This window comes from Schistocerca nitens, chromosome 3, assembly GCF_023898315.1.
Source record: "Schistocerca nitens isolate TAMUIC-IGC-003100 chromosome 3, iqSchNite1.1, whole genome shotgun sequence".
Classification (NCBI taxonomy): Eukaryota; Metazoa; Arthropoda; class Insecta; order Orthoptera; family Acrididae; genus Schistocerca; species Schistocerca nitens.
In genome coordinates this window covers 387,337,056-387,356,126 of record NC_064616.1, presented here as the reverse complement: position 1 = coordinate 387,356,126, position 19,071 = coordinate 387,337,056, and positions in this window count along the sequence as shown.

The following is a 19,071-nucleotide window of genomic DNA, read 5'->3' as shown; positions in this document are numbered from 1 at the left end:
TTACTGACAGTAAAATTTGAGATAATTGGAATAAACCCATAGACCATCCTCATCTGAGGAGAAGTTTGTTTCCTAGTGTATGAATGATCTTACTCCCTACTGTTGTTTTGCAAGTCTTATGGCCTACCTTCCCTCTCAAAATCATTCTTTGTTGGAAAATATCGCAGTTCTACACTGAAAATAACAATACTATTAACAATAACAATATGAAGTTATAATAATCCTCGTAATCTTCCAAATGCTGTTCCCACTCAGATGCCTGGCTGCCCTCCATATCTCTCTACATTATCATCACCACCACTTAGAAACCACTGCAGAATGGTACCTCTAGGCAGTTTTAAAGTGCTAATTAGGCTGTAATGCAAGCATAGGTCTATATGTTGAAACTGTGTCTTTGAAGTCACGTCATTCTGTGACCAGAAAGGGATGATAAATAATTTTGTGCCTTTTAGTTACTGGTAATGATGATGGTTGGATATGCATACATGTGTAAAGCTTTTTTACATGGAAGATGATGTGAATGTGTTGCGGCCGATTACATTTAAGTGAAAAGAGTGGGGAGTACAGATCTTCCTATTAAAAAGTTGACAACATGAATACGGTAGCTTATGTGCAATACCTGACACAAAAAGCTTAGCTGTCCAGGTGGCAGTAGTATTGAAGAAAATATCTTTCTTCGGAAAACACTACTGTAAAACATTCCAATGCAGTTGTCAGGAAAATTAGCAAGCATAAAAGTTTTGAGAGGCCAAATTAACTTGCTGAACTGCTGCAGAGGCAGAGCAAGGTATTCAGTGCGCGTGAAACACTAATCTTGCACTTGTTGCTTCATTCCATTTCACCCCATAGTCATAGCAATTTCAGTGTAGCCTAGTATGCCCACAGCTGTGTTGTCATTGTCAAATCCTGTATACATTCTCTCACCTGTGTTGTACTTTGGTCACAAGTGTCATATTGGAGGATAATTGAACACACTTCCAGCATTATTTGCCCACTAAACTGAGATGCTCAGTGGAAATATTGTATTTATTTCTCTTCCTTCTTATCTAACCATTCACATTCTATATAGATAAGTGAATATTTCACCAACTGAATAATTAATTTTCAAGCTACATGTTACACTATGGTAACTACCTGCCGAGAGAACATATCATATGTTAAGGATGCTGTACAGTATGGACATAAGCCATATTACACAAATTTTCACTTTAGCATCCTCATGACTTGCCTTATTCCCAAGTCCAGAATATTCTCCACTGTCATATAACAGTGTAGGGTATTGCTGAACTACAAATTTATTTTTCAAGATTTTGTGGCTCTGGGCATCATCTTGCACATCAGAAAAACATTCAGAATCACCATCAAATTGTAGTACCACTTCATCTTCATTTTGGTCTAAGGTAATCCCATATTTTGCAAAAATTTGCACAATTTCACACAAATGACAGTTTCACATCTTATTACCTAATACTGACAGAATGCAAAATCACATTCACCATATTAGTAGTTGACTGATGTGACATGTATGGAGGCAATAAACACTGAATAGAAGAATGCATTACTGCACTGAATTTTTATAGAAGTAATACTGTACTAATATGTAAAAATATTTTCATTTATGAGGTACTAAACACTGAATAGAGCAATTATTTTTCAATCCTTGTTTACAATTATCACATTACTGCACTGGCTTTTCAAAGAAGTCATATTATACTAATATTCACATTATTTTATATTATTACTAAAACACACACACACCAGTTGTTTCTCCAAAGAAATTCATCTATGGAGTAGGAATCGGTCACAAATAAATCCTTTAGGCTCCTCTTAAACTAAATTTTATTAGAAGCTAAACTTTTTATGGCTGCTGACAAGTTAATGAAAATGTATGCTCCTGAGTAATGGAAACCTTCATGGACCGAAGTTAGTGAAAATTATTATTATTTCTACTACTGAGCCCATCAACTGAGCTGTTGGTTTGCAAAAAAAGAGATATATTTTTAATGACAAATTTCATTAAGGAGAAAATATTCCGGAATAAAAATTCCGCATGTGTTTGGACTGATGGATGACACTGAAAAAGTACAAAGAAGGGTAACTCGTTTTGTATTATTGCGAAATAGGGGAGATAGTGTCACAGACATCATTACGTGAATTGGAGTGGCAATCATTAAAACAAAGGCGTTTTTCGTTGCAACAGGATCTTCTCATGAAATTTCAATCACCCGTTTTCTCCTCTGATTGTGAAAACATTATGTTGGCACCCACCTACATAGGGAGAAATGATTATCACGATAAAATAAGAGAAATTGGGGCTTGCCCAGAAAAATTTAAGTTCTCGTTTTTCCCGTGTGCCGTTCGAGAGTGGAACGGTAGAGAGACAGCTTGAAGGTGGTTCATTGAACCCTCTGCCAGGCACTTTATTGTGAGTAGTTGAGTACTCATGTAGACATAGATGTAGAAATATATTAGGAAGCAGTAGTTATTATCTCTAGTTCCCTAAACTGGCCTCTGCAGGATGTTCTTGAGTTCACACAACAAATAATTCTTGTTACACGGTGAGATACATCTTACAAGTTCTGAATCGCTTGTAGTGTGATTTTTCAAACTTTAGTGACAGTGAATAGGCTAAGAGTCATGCATTGGTGTCCATGAAAATCTCACTAACTGATCTTTATAAGACTGCAGTTAATTTCCCATTTATTGCAATGTTTGTATCACCTGTAAACAAAACAGGCTCGGCATCTGATAATGTTACTGATGAAAGGACATTGATACTTATAAGAAAAAGCAAGGCCCCGAAGATGGTTCCCAGTTGGATAATGCCTGATAGCTTAATTCATGTCTCTTTCCAAGTAACACCATTGGTTTCTTGTCATAGATACAGGAATTGAAACATTTTGCAGCATTTCCTGTTGCATTGTAGTATTCTAATTTACCTAAGAGGATGCTGTGATTTACACAGTCAAATCCTTCGCCAAATCGCAAAATATACCATTAGCTTGTAATTTATTGTCTTGTGAAAAAGTAAATTTTCACTGTGTGTGTAGATACCCTTCTAACTATCAAGACCCTTTAGAAATCCAAACTGAGACTTGGAGAGTGCATTATTTGTTGCCAGGTGCTTAAGAAACTAACTGTATACTACATTTTCAAAAAATTTTGAGAATTCTGACAAAATTGAAGCTGAATGGAAATTAGGTGGCTTAACTTCAGTTTATTTCAGGCATTCAGGAAATGTTCCACTGAAAAATTGCTGGTTACACAGATAGTTTAATATGTTACTAAACTTAGAAACACAATCATTAATTAACTTTGTTGATATTTTATCATGACTACAAGAATTTTTGACTTTATAGATTTTATGATGGACATTACTTCTGCTTGGGTAGAGAGGGTCATATCCATATTTGTGAAGTTGTGTGTTTCTGGTCTGAGGTAGCTCCATGGCAGCATATACTGAACCTGACAACCCCATCTTTCGACTAACAGTTATGAAATATTTGTTAAAAAGTTTTGCAATACTGCACACATCTGTTACCAGTGTATCATTTACACTTAATGCTATTTGCCCTCTTCATATCTGGCTCTACCAGTCTCCTCCTTCACTATATCTTACATTGTCTTTATTTTGTTATCTGAAGTGTTTATCTTTTTCTTATAATGCATTTGATTTAATGTCTGTATATTTGGCAGTATGTCTTGTAATGTGCTATAGCATCAACATCAGCGCTGTTTCTGACTGGCAGATACAGTTTCCTCTATGTTTTACATCTACCTTTATTCCTTGAGTAATCTGAGGTTTCTTTGTAGACTTTGGTCTAACCTGGGTTAATTTTGGGAAAAAACAGTGTTCAAGTAAGATAATTAATTTATTAATAACAGTGGTAGTTTTCATTCATGCCATTAGTGCTGTATAGATCATTCCAGTTAATGCCTTTAAGAAGTGTCCTAAACTAATCAATTTTTAGCTTACTGGCCAACCTTTCGAATTCAGATTTAATAGATTTTTATATCCTGTTCAGTATTAACATTTAACAAAAGGAACTGCATGTCATGGTCTGAGAGGCCATTAAGGCATTATTGACTAACATCAACTAACCATGTTCAGTCTCAAAGGTAACTAATGCTCACGACTGTTAGCAGTGCACTTTGTAGAGGCTTATCTCACTAGGGGTAAGATAGATACTGCCTACAGGAAAATTAAAGAGACCTTTGGAGAAAGGTTGAGAGGCCATACAAACGTGTAGAGGCTTATCTCACTAGGGGTAAGATACACTCCTGGAAATGGAAAAAAGAACACATTGACACCAGTGTGTCAGACCCACCATACTTGCTCCAGACACTGCGAGAGGGCTGTACAAGCAAAGATCACACGCACGGCACAGCGGACACACCAGGAACCGTGGTGTTGGCCGTCGAATGGTGCAAGCTGCGCAGCATTTGTGCACTGCCGCCGTCAGTGTCAGCCAGTTTGCCGTGGCATACGGAGCTCCATCGCAGTCTTTAACACTGGTAGCATGCCGTGACAGCGTGGACGTGAACCGTATGTGCAGTTGACGGACTTTGAGCGAGGGCGTATAGTGGGCATGCGGGAGGCCGGGTGGACGTACCGCCGAATTGCTCAACACGTGGGGCGTGAGGTCTCCACAGTACATCGATGTCGTCGCCAGTGGTTGGCGGAAGGTGCACGTGCCCGTCGACCTGGGACCGGACCACAGCGACGCACGGATGCACGCCAAGACCGTAGGATCCTACGCAGTGCCGTAGGGGACCGCACCGCCACTTCCCAGCAAATTAGGGACACTGTTGCTCCTGGGGTATCGGCGAGGACCATTCGCAACCGTCTCCATGAAGCTGGGCTACGGTCCCGCACACCGTTAGCCCTTCTTCCGCTCATGCCCCAACATCGTGCAGCCCGCCTCCAGTGGTGTCGTGACACGCGTGAATGGAGGGACGAATGGAGACGTGTCGTCTTCAGCGATGAGAGTCGCTTCTGCCTTGGTGCCAATGATGGTAGTATGCGTGTTTGGCACCGTGCAGGTGAGCGCCACAATCAGGACTGCATACGACCGAGGCACACAGGGCCAACACCCGGCATCATGGTGTGGGGAGCGATCTCCTACACTGGCCGTACACCACTGGTGATCGTCGAGGGGACACTGAATAGTGCACGGTACATCCAAACCATCATCGAACCCATCGTTCTACCATTCCTAGACCGGCAAGGGAACTTGCTGTTCCAACAGGACAATGCACGTCCGCATGTATCCCGTGCCACCCAACGTGCTCTAGAAGGTGTAAGTCAACTACCCTGGCCAGCAAGATCTCCGGATCTGTCCCCCATTGAGCATGTTTGGGACTGGCTGAAGCGTCGTCTCACGCGGTCTGCACGTCCAGCACGAACGCTGGTCCAACTGAGGCGCCAGGTGGAAATGGCATGGCAAGCCGTTCCACAGGACTACATCCAGCATCTCTACGATCGTCTCCATGGGAGAATAGCAGCCTGCATTGCTGCGAAAGGTGGATATACACTGTACTAGTGCCGACATTGTGCATGCTCTGTTGCCTGTGTCTATGTGCATGTGGTTCTGTCAGTGTGATCATGTGATGTATCTGACCCAAGGAATGTGTCAATAAAGTTTCCCCTTCCTGGGACAATGAATTCACGGTGTTCTTATTTCAATTTCCAGGAGTGTAGATACTGCCTACAGGAAAATTAGATAGACCTTTGGAGAAAGGTTGAGAGGCCAGACAAACGTGTGGTTCCGGAAGAGGGGCAGCAGCCTTTTGAGTAGTTGCAGGGGCAACAGTCTGGATGATTGACTGATGTGGCCTTGTAACACTAACCAAACCGGCCTTGCTGTGCTGGTACTGCGAACAGCTGAAAGCAAGGGGAAACTACTGCCGTAATTTTTCCCGAGGGCATGCAGCTTTACTGTATGGTTAAATGATTATGGCGTACTCTTGGGTAAAATATTCCGGAGGTAAAATAGTCCCCCATTTGGATCTCCGGGCGGGAACTACTCAAGAGGCATCGTTATCAGGAGAAAGAAAACTGGCGTTCTAAGGATCGGAGCGTGGAATGTCAGATCCCTTAATCGGGCAGGTAGGTTAGAAAATTTAAAAAGGGAAATGGATAGGTTAAAGTTAGATATAGTGGGAATTAGTGAAGTTCGGTGGCAGGAGGAACAAGACTTCTGGTCAGGTGAATACAGGGTTATAAATACAAAATCAAATAGGGGTAATGCAGGAGTAGGTTTAATAATGAATAAAAAATAGGAGTGCGGGTAAGCTACTACAAACAGCATAGTGAACGTATTATAGTGGCCAAGATAGACATGAAGCCCACGTCTACTACAGTAGTACAAGTTTATATGCCAAGTAGCTCTGCAGATGACAAAGAAATTGAAGAAATGTATGATGAGATAAAAGAAATTATTCAGGTAGTGAAGGGAGACGAAAATTTAATAGTCATGGGTTACTGGAATTCGAGAGTAGGAAAAGGGAGAGAAGGAAACATAGTAGGTGAATATGAATTGGGGGTAAGAAATGAAAGAGGAAGCCGTCTGGTAGAATTCTGCACAGAGCATAACTTAATCATAGCTAACACTAGGTTCAAGAATCATAAAAGAAGGTTGTATACATGGAAGAATCCTGGAGATATTGAAAGGTATCAGATAGATTATATAATGGTAAGACAGAGATTTAGGTACCAGGTTTTAAATTGTAAGACATTTCCAGGGGCAGATGTGGACTCTGACCACAATATATTGGTTATGAACTGTAGATTAAAACTGAAGAAATTGCAAAAAGGTGGGGATTTAAGGAGATGGGACCTGGATAAACTGACTAAACCAGAGGTTGTACAGAGTTTCAGGGAGAGCATAAGGGAGCAATTGACAGGAATGGGGGAAAGAAATGCAGTAGAAGAAGAATGGGTAGCTCTGAGGGTGAAGTAGTGAAAGCAGCAGAGGATCAAGTAGGTAAAAAGACGAGGGCTAGTAGAAATCCTTGGGTAACAGAAGAAAATTAAAGAGACCTTTGGAGAAAAGAGAGCCACTTGTATGAATATCAAGAGCTCAGATGCAAACCCAGTTCTAAGCAATGAAGGGAAAGCAGGAAGGTGGAAGGATTATATATAGGTTCTATACAAGGGCGATGTACTTGAGGACAATATTATGGAAATGGAAGAGGATGTAGATGAAGATGAAATGGGAGATACGATACTGCGTGAAGAGTTTGACAGAGCACTGAAAGACCTGAGTTGAAACAAGGCCCCGGGAGTAGACAACATTCCATTAGAACTACTGACAGCCTTGGGAGAGCCAGTTACCATCTGCTGAGCAAGATGTATGAGACAGGCGAAATAGCCTCAGACTTCAAGAAGAATATAATAATTCCAATCCCAAAGAAAGCGGGTGTTGACAGATGTGAAAATTACCGAACTATCAGTTTAATAAGTCACAGCTGCAAAATATTAACGCGAATTATTTATAGACGAGTGGAAAAACTGATAGAAGCCGACCTTGGGGAAGATCAGTTTGGATTCCATAGAAATGTTGGAACACGTGAGGCAATACTGACCTTACGACTTATCTTAGAAGAAAGATTAAGGAAAGGTAAACCTACATTTCTAGCATTTGTAGACTTAGAGAAAGCTTTTTACAATGTTGGTTGGAATACTCTCTTTCAAATTCTGAAGGTGGCAGGGGTAAAATACAGGGAGCGATAGGCTATTTACAATTTGTACAGAAACCAGATGGCAGTTACAAGAGTCGAGGGGCATGAAAGGGAAGCAGTGGTTGGGAAGGGAGTGAGACAGGGTTGTAGCCTCTCCCCGATATTATTGAATCTGTATATTGAGCAAGCAGTAAAGGAAACAAAAGAAAAATTCGGAGTAGGTATTAAAATCCATGGAGAAGAAATAAAAACTTTGAGGTTCGCCGATGACATTGTAATTCTGTCGGAGACAGCAAAGGACTTGGAAGAGCAGTTGAACGGAATGGACAGTGTCTTGAAAGGAGGGTATAAGATGAACATCATCAAAAGCAAAACAAGGATAATGGAATGTAGTTGAATTAGATCTGGTGATGCTGAGGGAATTTGATTAGGAAATGAGAGACTAAAAGTAGTAAAGGAGTTTTGCTACTTGGGGAGCAAAATAACCAATGATGGTCGAAGTAGAGAGGATATAAAATGTAGACTGGCAATGGCAAGGAAAGCATTTCTCAAGAAGAAAAATTTGTTAACATCGAGTATAGATTTGAATGTCACGAAGTCGTTTCTGAAAGTATTTGTATGGAGTGTAGCCATGTATGGAAGTGAAGCGTGGACCAACAGTTTAGACAAGAAGAGAATAGAAGCTTTCAAAATGTGAAGATTAGATGGGTAGATCACATAACTAATGAGGAGGTATTGAATAGAATTGGGGTGAAGAAGAGCTTGTGGCAAAACTTGACTATAAGAAGGGATCGGTTGGTAGGACATGTTCTGAGACATCGAGGGATCACCAATTTGGTATTGGAGGGCAGCATGGAGGGTAAAAATCGTAGAGGGTGACCAAGAGATAAATACACTAAGCAGATTCAGAAGGATGTAGGCTGCAGTAGGTACTGGGAGATGAAGAAGCCTGCACAGGATAGAGAAGCATGGAGAGCTGCATCAAGCCAGTCTCAGGACTGAAGACCACAACAACAACAACAAGTGGCACTACTAGCATCACTCTTATGTGACTGGCATGAAATCTGAATAGACATCGTTTTTAAAATGTAGAAACATGCTTACCAACTTTTGTTTATGTCACACACTTCCTTCTAGGTGCTGCAATGTTTTTTTCTGTCAATGAAGAGTAAAGGTCGAAACACAGAACGCTGTGGCACTCCCTGTGTGACATGGAAATTTACCTTCGAGATTGAGTATGATTAGTTGATGTTAGTCAAGAATGCCTTTAAGGTGCCAAAGACACCAGTACCAGTACCTCACTGAGTTTTAATGAGGTAATGTAATAGGTGTATGAGAAGCTGGAAGTTTCTTCTGCAATGCTGCAGAAAAACTTAGCAAGAATGTAGCTACTGTACATGGCTGCTGGCAGTGGCAGTCACAAGAATGTACAATTGCAAGAAGACAGGACTCTGAATGACCACGTAGCACTAGTGAGAGGGAAAACCAATTGTGTTTGGCTTATGACTATGGCATATCATAAGGCATCTGCAGCAGCAATTTGAGAAACAGTTGGCACCATAGTGAGATAATGATCTGTTACAAATCAGTTACTTCAAGGACAGCTCTGAGACAGATGCCCTGTAGCATGCATTCCACTGATCCCAGATCTCCGCTGTTTCCGACTTCAATGATGTCAAGTGAGAGACCACTGGAGGTCAGGGTGGTGGTCTGTCATATTTTCTAATTCAAGCTTGTTGTGCCTTGGTGCCAGTGATGGCTGTGTGTTGATTAGGAGGAGGCCAGTTGAGGGTCTGGAACCAACCTGTCTGCATGCTAGACACATTGGACCTACACGTGAGTTATGGTGTGGGGTGCGATTTCATGTGACAGCAGGAGCACTCTCATTGTTATCCAACACACCCTAACTGAAAAATTGTTCGTCAGTCTGGTGATTCGACCTGTTGTGCTGCCATTCATGAACAGCATTCCGTATAATGTTTTCCAACAGGATAACACTCACCCACATACCACTAATGTACTCCAAATGCTCTCCAGAGTGTCATCATGTTGTCTTGGCCTGCTCAGTCACCAACTCTGTCTCCAGTCGAGCATATATGGGACATCATCGGACGACAACTCCAGCCTCACCCACATCCACCATCAACTGACCCTGCACTGACCAACCAAGTACAACAGACATGAAGCTCCATTCCACAAACTGACATTACACAGCTTACTGTTTCAACATTCTCGTGGTTATACCTGTTCTTAATGTTCCAGCATTTCACATTTGCAGTGGCATCTCTCACTAACATTAACCAGTGATCTTGCAGTGTTAATCACTTTAACTAAGTCATCTAGACAAATGCATTCCTGACATTTCATTACTCTACTTAATTATTTTTTGGTGGTGTGATTTTTTTTCTCTCAGTCTATATGTAACTGACTTTCCCAGTATTATGTTATGTAAATCTATACTCTGCGTAGATGATACTGCTTTTGTCACAGCTGGGAAAGACTTAGGAGTAGAAAAGCAGGGATCATCCACCATCAACTGACCCTGCACTGACCAACCAAGTACAAAAGACATGAAGCTCCATTCGACAAACTGACATTACACATTACTGCGAAAGCAAAGAGAGCTTCACTCCAAGTGTAAACGCAGCCAAAACCTCTCAGACAAACAGAAGCTAAACGATGTCAAAGTTAGCATAAGGAGGGCTATGCATGAAGCGTTCAGTGAATTCGAAAGTAAAATTCTATGTACCGACTTTACAGAAAATCCTAGGAAGTTCTGGTCTTACGTTAAATGAGTAAGTGGCACGAAACAGCATATCCAGACACTCCGGGATGATGATGGCATTGTAATAGAGGATGACACGCATAAAGCTGAAATATTAAACACCTTTTTCCAAAGCTGTTTCACAGAGGAAGACCGCCCTGCAGTTCCTTCTCTAAATCCTCGCAAAAACGAAAAAATTTCTGATGTCGAAATAAGTGTCCAAGGAATAGAAAAGCAACTGGAAACACTGAACAGAGGAAAGTCCACTGGACCTGACGGGATACCAATTCGATTCTACACAGAGTATGCGAAAGAACTTGCCCCCTTCTAATTTCCGTGTACTGCAAGTCTCTAGAGGAATGGAAGGTTCCAAATGATTGGAAAAGAGCACAGGTAGTCCCAGTCTTCAAGAAGCGCTAAACTATTGACCTATATCTCTGACATCAATCTGTTGTAGAATTTTAGAACATGTTTTTTGCTCGAGTATCATGTCGTTTTTGGAAATTGAGAATCTACTCTGTAGGAATCAACATGGATTCCGGAAACAGCAATCACGTGAGACCCAACTCGCTTTATTTGTTCATGAGACCCAGAAAATATTAGATACAGGCTCCCAGGTAGATGCTATTTTCCTTGACTTCCGGAAGGCGTTCGATACAGTTACGCACTGTCGCTTGATTAACAAAGTAAGAGCCTACGGAATATCAGACCAGCTGTGTGGCTGGATTGAAGAGTTTTTAGCAATCAGAACACAGCATGTTGTTATCAATGGAGAGACGTCTACAGACATTAAAGTAACATCTGGCGTGTCACAGGGGAGTGTTATGGGACCATTGCTTTTCACAATATATATAAATGACTTAGTAGATAGTGTCGGAAGTTCCATGCGGCTTTTCGCGGATGATGCTGTAGTGTACAGAGAAGTTGTAGCATTAGAAAATTGTAGCAAAATGCAGGAAGATCTGCAAAGGATAGGCACTTGGTGCAGGGAGTGGCAACTGACCCTTAACATAGACAAATGTAATGTATTGCAAATAAATAGAAAGAAGGATCCTTTATTGTATGATTATATGATAGCAGAACAAACACTGGAAGCAATTACTTCTGTAAAATATCTGGGAGTATGCGTGCGGAACGATTTGAAGTGGAATGATCATATAAAATTAATTGTTGGTAAGGTGGGTACCAGGTTGAGATTCGTTGGGAGTGTCCTTAGAAAATGTAGTCCATCAACAAAGGAGGTGTCTTACAAAACACTTGTTGGACCTATACTTTAGTATTGCTCATCAGTGTGGGATCCGTATCAGATCGTGTTGACGGAGGAGATAGAGAAGATCCAAAGAAGAGCAGCGTGTTTCATCACTGGGTTATTTGGTAACCGTGATAGCGTTACGGAGATGTTTAGCAAACTCAAGTGGCAGACTATGCAAGAGAGGTGCTCTGCATCGCGGTGTAGCTTGCTCGCCGGGTTTCGAGAGGGTGCGTTTCTGGATGAGGTATCGAATATATTGCTTCCCCCTACTTATATGTCCCGAGGAGATAATGAATGTAAAATTAGAGAGATTCGAGCAGGCAAGGAGGCTTTCAGACAGTCATTCTTCCCGCGAACCATACACGACTGGAACAGTAAAGGGAGGTAATGACAATGGCACGTAAAGTGCCCTCTGCCACACACCATTGGGTGGCTTGCAGAGTATAAATGTAGATGTGGATGTAGATCATCTCAGCGCAGCCAGTAAGTGTTTCCAATTTAGTTCATTGCGAATTTGTCATGAAAAACTGTAAATACTCTCTTTAGCTTATTTATTGAAGATGATGGCAATGCCTGTGCTTCAGCTAAACCTTTTGGGATTCATCTTGACTTGAGATTAACATGGAAGAGTCACAGAGATGGCTTGGAGAAAAAGCATTTTATAGAGTAGAAGAGATCAAAATCTGCCCTAAAATCTTAAGTATTAATATAGTTTCACATAGATTAAATTTGTATGTGTAAATACTGAAAATATCATGTGCAGTATGATATACAGCTTTGTATCTTGATAGACAATAATGATATAAAATATAGTTTACACCATGTATGTTATTTGTGTAATTGTTAATGAAAATGTGTATGTAAACAAAAGACACATTCATTGCACTTTTAATGCTTAAATAGTGATAATGAATAAATAAATGTCATCATGAGTATATCTGATAACCAAACATAATGCAAATCATCTTCAGGGACCTAGGCATTCTTTCACCTACATGCCAATTGATGTAAACCATTAAGGTTGTGGATGAACTCAGAAATCCACAACAACAATACTAGTATTTGAAATAATTCCCATGTACAATATGGCTTCTTCTCTAGGGTACAAATGGCATTTTATATCCCAATGCAAAGGTCTACAACATGTTTCCAGTGGACTGCAGATAGGAAACTGAACATCTTAAAATATTTAAAAATAAAGTAAAAGAATACCTCACTAGCCACTCCTACAATTCACCAGAATAACTGGACTCAAGAATGTAAATCCTGCATAACTCTAACATTCGTATTAGACGGATCCTGATTTGGACAGTTGGCCTGTATAGACAATTGGTAAAGTCTGTGTAAAGTTACTTAAATAATTCATTTGAAGTACTATATAATAACAGCAGCTGAATAGTATAAGGTAAGGACCCATGGCAGTTTTTCAAAATAGCTGTTGCTCTCGTAGTAAATATATATTCATTAATTTACACAGAAAAGCCAGAGAAACTGGTACACCTATCTAATATTATGTACAGCCCCCGCAAGCACACAGAAGTCCTGCAACATGACATGGCATGAACTTGACTAATGTCTGAAGTAGTGCTGGACGGAACTGACACCATGAATCCTGCAGGGTTCTCCATAAACCCTTAAGTGTACAAGGGGGTAGAGATCTCTTCTGAACAGCACGTTCCAAGACATCCCAGATATGCTCAATAATGTTTGTGTCTGAGGAGTTCGATGACCAGCAGAAGTCTTTAAACTCAGAAGAGTGTTCCTGGAGCAACTCTGTAGCAATTCTGGATGTGTGGAGTGTCACATTGTCTTGCTGGAACTGCCCAAGTCTGTCAGAATGCACAATGGATATGAATGGATGCAGGTGATCAGACAGGATGCTTACGTTTGTGTCACCTGTCAGAGTCATATCTAGATGTATCAGGGATCCCATATCACTACAACTGCACATTCCCACAACATTACAGAACTTCCACCAGCTTGAACAGTCCCTGCTGACATGCAGGGTCCATGGATTCATGAAGCTGTCTCCATATGCGTACACGTCCAACAGCTCGATTCAATTTGAAATGAGACTCGTATGACCAGGCAAGATGTTTCCACTCATCAACAGTCCAATGTCAGTGTTGACAGGCCCAAGCGAGATGTGAAAAAATAAATGAGTTAAAATTAAAAACAAAATGGAAATATGCACAAAGGCCAGTATAAGAACTATTAAACTTCATTATTTTATACTAAAATGTGGTTCAAAAACAGTGGCAGTTTTGAAATGGCTGGTAAATTTTTGTTTGTCAGTTACTGACATAGTTTTGATTCACTTGCAGGAATATTCTGATTGTTGACTCAGGTTGAATTTTTCACATAGAGCAGTTCACTTGTGCAAAATGTGTGCTTGCAGGGTGACAACCGATGTGACCCCTCCACAGTGAGTGCAAGACTCACATCACTCACCCGCCTTACATTTTTGATACACAACTATGCACTTCACATGTGGTTTTGCTGAATCATTGTGAATATTTCTTGTTATCTTCACCCCGGAGTAACCAAATGGGGCAAGTGGTGATTAAATTTTGCATTTTTGTAGCAAATGAAAATAATTCAGTTAGCTTTGATTTCTGTAAGTGAGCCATAATGTGCCCTGTGTGATGAAATGAGGGAACTCTCGAGTTAGGACGGTTTATAACGGCCTCAACGGGTGGCCCAAGAGAAAGCCAGCGGACACGCCACCCCCAGCAGACGGCATGCTTTGCATAGATTGGGGAAGGAGGCGCTCGCTCGTCCCGCATCGTAAGACTCAAAGCTGCAATTTCTCCACTACATGGAAAGCTGACCCAGACTCCATTTCTTTAGTGTACAGAAAGCTTGTTTGAATTCTTCTTTTTTATTTTTTATTCTCGTTACTGTTCTAAGCAGTCTCTGGATTGTATTTAGATAGCATTTATTTAGGGAAATATTATGATAAATTTTTAAAATTAATAATTACTATTTTACATATACATTATTAACAGTCAACATTAATGATTACTGTTTAATGTTTATTGTAAATTTTTAGATTTAACATGTATCGTTTCTGATTAACTTTACATGTTTATGATTAATACTGAACATACACATTGGGATAAAATCTTATACTTTATTTTGTCATTTTTCATCGTTAGTTTGATTTAGCTGATGGTATGTTTGTTACAGTAAAGAGCATTTCCCCAGACAGACGAACGCTATTGCATTTTTTAAGCCAAATGTAGTGTTTGATACTCCAGTTACTTTTAAACAAATCATTCCTTACTTGTACCAATACAGCACAAAGTTATAGGTTTAATAATGACTATAATGGATGACAATTATGAATTAATAGATTTAATAGTGCTGATGTAACTGTATTTTAGAGATGTGTTAAAGTGATCTTTCTACACAATATACATGAATAAAATCATAAGCTTTCTATTTCAAACATTTCAGTAAATAAAATAATTAATAATAATTTAAATTTTCCAAATGAATATACAGCTGGTAGCGCAGACTATGTTTTTTTGCAACAAAGGTGCCGTATTAACACAAAAGACAGGTTTGATGCCCCTACAGGCCACGTTGGCAAGGTGCACGCTCCTTAAAAGCTCCTCATACACCTGCTCTTCGAATGAGATTCTGCAGAAACATTCTAATGGTTCCATTAGCGATGGAGAAGCCTAAAGAATATCTCAACTTAAAATGCCTCCCAAAAGCCAGCCATTGGTTGAGATTTTGTGATGTGGGGGGATGATTCCTGCGTACTCAATGTGTGGAGGGAAGACAGGGGATTGGGGGAAATTGTGTTGCAGGAAGATGATTGGGCAGCCACTGCTGCAGAGTAGGAGAAACTGACACTATGCTCAATCTGAGAAAAGGAGATTCGAGTTCAGACTGCTTTAATGAGCAGTGGTATTACTCTGTATTATCTGCCATGGATATAGACAGTAGTTTTACCTGTCTGGTAGCCAAGACAGGAACACGGTTTTTACCACACATCTTAGCAGTTGCAGCCCCATGGTTCAGCTACATAGCAACTCCTTGAGCAATGCAGGCAGTCAACAGCAAGACTGGGTACAGTATATGCAGCACTGGAGTACTTTGATCAGCCTTGTGTTTTTCTGGTTAGCGCCTTGCTCCAGCTCGCTAGAGTGATAGAGATAGTGACATTTGATTACCAGTCCACATCTCTCATGATTGCCACTTTACCTAATTTATTCTGATAGACTTGTGATAGGATACACATAGAATTTTGTGCAGTACATTTGGATAGGGAGAGTGCCAGCCATCACAGAAGCTATTTCCGAGTTTACTGAGTAAATTTTAACTGTTCTCTTCTTAGGGAAAACTTTTGATAGCAATATAATTAATTCGTCTCTGATGAACTGAATAAATTCAATAATGATTCTGGTACTCACAGCACTTATCTGTTCAGAATACTTGCTCCTTAGCTCCCACCAATCATTAAATTTGGAAGGTTATAAAAAAAGTAGAAGATTTATGACTTTTATATGAGGAAGCTGGTCACACTCAACTTAGTTGTATAGCAGGGTCCACATAGCAGGCCATGAAATTAAATGTGGGGCTCCCTTGGGTTAATTCTTTGAGTTTTGATTCTAAATTGTAATCACTTGGGTACTAAATTGCAACTTTCCTGTGACGACTCAGGGGACAGTTCCCGTGATAATCATGTAAACTTTTTATCAGAATGGTGAAAAATATGCAGCATCTGTTAGGTGACTTAGTGTGATTCTAGGGCATAATGAGGCACCAAATGAATCAACTGTTTGCAGGCTTATGAAAAAGTTTTTGAGGTGGGTAGAACAGTAAATCTTAAAAATCCTTGGTGTCGTCATTCTGGCTAAAGTGAGCAGAACATTGTGGTGGTTCATGACAGTGTGGCTGTTAGCCAAATCAAATCAATTCATCACAGTGAAGAATCTCCATTACCACCTCTACAAAATTCAGTTGACACAGCAGCTGAAAGTGACAGATCACCAGAAGAGACGACAGTTTGTTGACTGGATTCTGAGAGGACAACAAGAGGATGACAGCTTCACAAACAAAATCATCTTCAGTGATGAAGTACACTTCCACTTAAATGGCTTTGTGAACGAGCAGAACCGCCATATCTGGAGGACAGAAAATCCTTGCATGATCCAAGAAAGGGAAATACGTACTCAACGAGTGACTGTTCAGTGCAGCTTTTAGTTGGTGGCATCATTGTCCCTCATGTTTTTGAAGGTGAGGCAGGACAAGCTGTGACAGTCAATGGATACAACTACCATACAATGATAAGGAAGTTTTTCTGGCCTCACTTGGATGGAATGGACATCGAGGAGTTGTGGTTTCAACCAGATAGTGCCACCTGCCATTGTTATATATGCCTCAAATTTTCATACATGAAATGGAAAGGTTAGATGAACATGTTTATGTATTTTGTTTGTGTTTTTGTAAAAATAAACTTTTTACTTTGGTGTATCAAAATTGGTGCTCTTTTTGTATCACTCTTTAGTATTGATGTTCCTGTGACTGTTTTTTTTCCTGAATCCTTTCTAAACTGACTTTAAAACTGCAGGTAACTGTTTGTACAGAAATATCCTGACGTGTCTCGTACTGCTGTGTCCTTTATACAGCCATTGATCAACTATGAAAACATCACTGGAATTATGGATTTAATGATGATGGTGTTCATTTTTAGTTTTGTAAAGATATGCTAATTTTCTTGAAATTGTCATACTGTTTCACACATGACAGTGGAAAATCACTGAGTTGCTTAAAGAGGTATTGAGTAGAAAAGAGACAGACTTGTTACATTATTTTCATTATTCACTTCACCGATAGCAAATATATTTTTAGAGAACTGTGCCAAAATGGGATCTAGTATGGGATTACCACATGTTCAACCCCAAAGTAGGTTAATTTTATTGTTTCTGTGTCAGGGACTTTACTGAGAATACTGAAAGCTTAGCACAAACTGTTCAGTCTATTTAATAACTTCTCTTTATGTTTGTCTCACTGTAAAATGTTGTCTGTGTACATGTCCCTGAATTTTTTGAGTACACTTTGGTGTATGTGCACATTTTCAATCCTGAATTATCTATTACTGATGATAACTTTTATGATAAGTAAAAGTTTATGTTAACAGATTTTTTTTCCTTATTCAATAGCAGCTTTTTGGTGTTTAGCTCAATAAAGTAACATGGGACACTGTGTGGTCTTTGTAAACATCAAGTAATTGGTATCGGCTTTCCTAAAAGATATGACCTGTCTTATTGATGTAACCAACTTGGACAGCGAGCTAGAATTATCTCAACTGTCTGAAGTCAATGCATATTTGCCACCCACACCACCAATGGTGCTGCAAGCAGTGAGTGGCCACCAGAAGACAAATCTCAGAAAGAACCTATAGCCTCGAGGTGATCGCTGCATCACCTGATGACATCCTGTGGCTGAACTGGCAGATATAAGTGGGCACTCCACCAGGAATGGCAGTTCTTGTTGGGGATATGTATGATCCGCATATTACGCTGGCTGCTGTGTGATGACAACTATTGCCTCAGAACCAGACTACTCTTGGACTGCATTATTCTTTAGTTCTGGTTCACTATTTGTGTATCCATTGAATATGAAGTAAATGTGCTAGTAAGTGTAAAAAAATGTTAGCAAGTGTAAAACTCAACACTTGCTTTACATATGTAAATGTAGAAATAAAGAAAGAAAATAAGTTATGTAGAAAAATCTACCAGGCCTTCCCCAGAATGCACTTCCTCACAATAGATGATGTGGCCAGAGAACATTACACAAGGCATGACATCCATTTAAATGGAAGGGAAAATCTCTCTTAAGTCAAAAAATTGTACATTTGGTTAGCAGTGAATATGCTGTTTAAAGATCAAACACCTTACCTCAAGCTGCTGAAAAGGCTCCAAAACCAAGAAAGTGTACTACAAGCTCCCACTACATGCCCCTACTGTACACAGAAGGGCAAACAGACCATTCACCAATGCTAAAGGTAAACACAGCAATAACCAAACAACACCAGCTACAGAGACGAAAAACAAGGAGCTCTCAGCAACAGAAATTACACAGCAGGGCGCCCAAGGTATACAGCAGAAGCATGGAAGCATCTAGTCAGGAAACATCAATGACATAATTATGGTGTTTCATCCAATCAATCTCAAGAGCTTGAAAGTTTTTCTGCTGCGGTATGCACAAGTGAAAAACTAGAGCAAAATGAGTCCCAAATAGAAACAGTGATTTATGGCTGGTATCCTCATGACCACAGCAACATGCTGAAGTGGGCAAGTGTCCAACTGTGACATTGCTCACAATATAGATATATCAGCTGTAAGTGAATCTACAA